Raw genomic sequence first — 4,829 nt, 5'->3', positions numbered from 1 at the left:
TAAAAAAAAAAAAAAAAAAAAAAAAAAAAAAAAAAAAAAAAGAACAAAGAAAGGAGAAAGGAGTGCAATGGACCTGTAGGAGAGACTGAAGACAGCGGGCTGGGCATGGTGGCTCACACCTGTAATACCAGCACTTTGGGAGGCGGATTGCCTGAGGTCAGGAGTTGAAGACCAGCTTGGCCAACATGGAGAAACCCTGTAGCTACTAAAAATGCAAAAATTAGCTGAGTGTGTCAGCGCATCCCTGTAGTCGCAGCTACTCCAGAGGCTGAGGCAGGAGAATCCCTTGAACCCGGGAAGTGGAGGTTGCAGTGAGCTGAGATCACGCCGCTGCACTCCAGCCTGGGCCACAGAGCGAGACTCCGTCTCAAAAAAACAAAACAAAACAAAAACTGAAGACAATAGGGAGAGTGGAAGTGAAGGCTGCCTAGGGTCAGCTTAGTGAGGGCTTGTAAGACACGGTGAGGAGTTTGGGTTTGCTTAGAAACTGCGTTGTTTTGTTTTTTTGAGACAGGGTCTCACGCTGTTACTCAGTCTGGAGTGCAGTGACATGATCATGGCTCACTGCAGCTTCAAACTCCCCAGGCTCAGGTGATCCTTCTACCTCAGCCTCCCGAGTAGATGGAACTATAGGTGCATGCCACAATGCCTCACTAATTTTTGTATTTTTTGTAGAGACAGGGTTTCCCCTTATTGCCCAGGCTGGTCTCAAACTCCTGAACTCAAGTGATCCACCAGCCTCAGCCTCCCAAAGTGCTGGGATTACAGGCAGAAACTGTTTGAGGGCAGTGTTTATAGTTGACACCTGTGGCATTCTGATTTGGGGTGCCTAAGAAGCACCTGGAGAGCCTGTTAAACAGCACCATATTCAGAGATTCTAATCAAGAAGACTGAGTGGGGTCAATTAATCTGCATTTTAACAAGCTTCTCAGGTGACTTAGTTAAAGATTGTCCTTTGGCCGTAATTTGAGAAACAGAACAGTCCTTCATTCCCCCTTGCAGCCTTGGATTCTGGGTTCTTGTCAGATGTTTGTCAGTTTTGATGAACATCAGATATAGTATCAAAGTGAGCATTACTCTAATACTAGAAGTCCTGTTTCTAGCTTAAATCAGAATTTAGGCCGGGCGCGGTGGTTCAAGCCTGTAATCCCAGCACTTTGGGAGGCCGAGGCGGGTGGATCACAAGGTCAAGAGATCGAGACCATCCTGGTCAACATGGTGAAACCCTGTCTCTACTAAAAATACAAAAAATTAGCCAGGTGTGGTGGTGTGTCCCTATACTCCCAGCTACTCGGGAGGCTGAGGCAGGAGGTGGAGGCTGCAGTGAGCAGAGATCGTGCCATTGCACTCCAGCCCAGGTGACAGTGTGAGAATCCGTCTCACAAAAAAAAGTCAGAATTTAAATCCTGCTATAGAAAGACATTTTTTGTACTGAAAACCATTTAGCAGTTTTAATTGGTGTTGTGGTATTGATTATAGGCTCTATAATCAAAACCTAGGTTCAAATCCCAGACCAGTTATGGAACTTTTCTAAGCCTTAGTTTCTTCATCTATAAAATGGGGATAGATAATAGGATCTACTGCATAGAATTATTGTGAAAATTAAATAAATTAATGCATGAAAGCACTTACCACAGTGCCTGAAACATGGTATAACTCTGATTAAATGATGACAAGCGTCATTATTTCCCTTGTAGTCCTCCTCTCCTAGCCATTCCCTCTGCTAGCTTCTTCCCCAACACTGAGTAATAGAAATAACTGGTGGCTGGGCACAGTGGCTCATGCCTGTAATCCCAACACTTTGGGAGGCCAAGGTGGGAGGATAGCTTGAGTCTAGGAGTTTGAGACCTCATCTCTACAAAAAAAAAATTTTTTTTTGAGACAAACTTTCACTATTGTTGCCCAGGCTGGAGTGCAATGATGAGATCTCCACTCCCTGCAACATTTACCTCCCAGGCTCGAGCGATTCTCCATCCTCAGCTTCCTGAGTAGCTGCGATTACAGGCATGTGCCACCATGCCCGGCTAATTTTCTGTATTTTTAGTAGACACGGTGTTTCTTCATGTTTGTCAGGCCGGTCTTGAATCTCAACCTCAGATGATTTGCCTGCCCCGGCCTCCCAAAGTGCTGGGATTACAGGTGTGAGCCACCGAACCTGGCCAACATTTTTTTTTAATTAGCCAGGCACAGAGCATGCCTATAGTCCCAGCTACTTGGAAGGCTGAGGTGGGAGGATCACTTGAGCCCAGGAGGTTGAGGCTGCAGTGAGCTGTGATCATAGCATTGCACTTCAGCCTGGGCATCAGAGCAAGTTCCTGTATCAAAAAATGCCGGGCACAGTGGCTCATGCCTGTATTCCCAGCATTTTGGGAGGCCAAGGCGGGTGGATCTCCTGGAGACAGGAGTTCGAGACCAACCTGGCCAACATAGTGAAACCCTGTCTCTACTAAAAATACAAAAATTAGCCGGGTATGGTGGTACATGCCTGTAATTCTAGCTACTTGGCTGGCTAAGACAGGGAGAATCACTTGAACGAGGGAAGCAGAGGTTGCAGTGAGCAGAGATCATGCCATTGCAATCCAGCCTGGGTGACAGAGGAAGACTCGGTCTCAAAAAAAAAAAATCTTCCTTCCTCCACCCCTCCCTTCCTCCCCAGTGGCAGGGCAGCCAGTCAGGGAGAAGTCTTGCCTCCACAGACCTCTATCAGCATCTGTGTGGGAGAGGGTTTTCATTGAGACTCTTAGTCTTATCTGTCCCAATTTTGCTAACGCTAGGTCTAATTTATTTTAGGCCTTGGATTTGTGACTTCAGGTTAATTAATGAATTGATATAGTTGTGCCTCATGAGAACATAGGTCTCTTTATCTTAGATTATCTCCAGAAGGAGGTTGAGAAATCAGTAGAAACCAGGAAAATTTCTCAGAGGTGGTAGGAGAACAGGTGTCAGGACTGTCATCTTTTAAAAATTCCTTCTTTTTTTTTTTTTTTGAGACAGAGTCTGGCTGTCACCCAGGCTGGGGTGCAGTGATGCGATCTCAGTTGGCTGCAACCTCCACCTCCCAGGCTCAAGCAATCCTCTCTCCTTAGCCTCCCAAGTAGCTGGGACTATAAGCGCACGCCACCACGCCCAGCTAATTTTTGTATTTTTTTGTAGAGACGGGATTTAGCCATGTTGCCCAGGCTTACCTTGAACTTCTGGGCTCAAGTGGTCCGCCTGCCTTGGCCTCCCAAAGTGCTGGCATTACAGACATGAGCCACCACACCCGGCCAAAAACTCCTTATTTAGGAGGAAGCACAGCAACCATTCCTCATCACTTCTCCACTGGAGCAACTCACGCACCAGCACTCCACTGTTTGCTAGAACTTATGAGCAGGGAATGGCCAGGCTTGCAGAACCACCCTCCCTTCCACGGCCAGGCTTCAACTAGCGCATCTAGCAGTTATTTGTCAATATTATTTGTTGTTAGCTTAATTGTAGGAAAATTGAAAAGTGTAATGCATAGCCATGAAACCCTTAAGGCTAGTTAATCTTTTTGGATTGTAACCAATGTAATTTTTTATTAGCTGATTCCATCTTGATTATAATATGCAGAGCCCTGGAAAAGTTGCTGAAGGCTTCAAGTCATGGTGTGTGCAGGAAACAGGCAGCCTCCATCATCTGCATTTTCTACCAGGGAGAGAGAAAGGGCAGAGGGGGCTGAACGAAAATAATTGGGTTTGGGATGCCAGCAGGGAGAGGAGAGCAGTCTCCAGGATGGACACAGAAATGATCCTGGCAACCCGATGAGGATAGAGGCCAGGCCAAGCCAGGTTATGTTCGGTACCTTTATATGGTGGGGGTGCGGAGGCCAGCAGTGTGCTGAATGCTGAAATGAGAATATTTGAGTAAGGGCCATAAGCTCAGAATTAGGCTTTAGTAGAGGAAACCGAGACAAATCCAAAAGGCCAAAGAAAACATTTTCTTTCCATGAGCACTGGTTTATTTATGATTGTTTGGAGAGATCCTATTCTTCAGTTCAAGCATGGTGGCATCCAAAATCACAACTATAATTGTGACTTAGAATTTGGAATTTGGAGGCCGGATATGCTGGCTCATGCCTGTAATCCCAGCACTTTTGGAGGCTGAGGCAGGCAGATCACTTGAGGTCAGGAGTTCAAGACCAGACTGGCCAACATGGTAAAACCCCATCCCTACTAAAAATACAAAATCAGCTGGGTGTGGTAGCACATGCCTGTAGTCTCAGCTACTCAGGAGGCTGAGATAGGAGAATTACTTGATCCTGGGAAGCAGTGACCCAAGATGGCACCCTTGCACTATAGCCTGGGCGACAGAGCAAGACTGTCTCAAAACAAAACAAAACAAAAAGAATTTGGAATTTTTCCAGCACTTTGGGAGGCTGAGGTGGGCAGATCACTTGAGATTTGGAGTTTGAGACCAGTCTGGGCAACATGGCGAAACCCCGTCTCTACCAAAAATACTAAAAATTAGCCGGTGTGGTGGCGCACACCTCTGGTCCCAGCTACTTGGGAGGCTAAGGCAGGAGGTTCTCTTGAGCTCTGAAGGCAGAGGCTGCAGGGAGCCGAGATTGCACCGTTGCACTCCAACTTGGGTGACAAAGTGAGACCCTATCTCAAAAAAAAAAAAAAGAAGAATTTGGAATTTGTAAAGGATGACTGTAACAGTCTCTGGTACTTCTTCTCTGGACTTTGATTTTTCTTCACCAAAGAATGGGAAACAGACATTGTCATCCATTCTAACACTCCTCTCTTGACCCTGACATACGAAAGGGCTTTCTTCCCTGCTTTGACATCTCCAGAGAAGGAAGGAGT

General features: G+C 46.3%; 1 long non-coding RNA gene across 1 annotated transcript in view; it reads left to right on the top strand.

Moving 5' to 3' along the window:
* LOC116553681 overlaps positions 1-4,365 on the top strand; it is a 6,607-nt gene extending 2,242 nt beyond the window's left edge. Inside the window, exons 2-3 of the long non-coding RNA XR_004269863.1 lie at positions 702-705; positions 4,288-4,365. This is a non-coding gene — a long non-coding RNA (uncharacterized LOC116553681). The remainder of the gene's footprint in view (positions 1-701; positions 706-4,287) is intronic.
* Positions 4,366-4,829: the final 464 nt, after the last annotated feature.

Source organism: Sapajus apella, unplaced genomic scaffold (genome assembly GCF_009761245.1).
Source record: "Sapajus apella isolate SASKATOON/1434 unplaced genomic scaffold, GSC_monkey_1.0 scaffold13, whole genome shotgun sequence".
NCBI lineage: Eukaryota > Metazoa > Chordata > Mammalia > Primates > Cebidae > Sapajus > Sapajus apella.
Note: the sequence above shows the minus strand (reverse complement) of the source record. Positions and strands in the feature narration are given on the sequence as shown.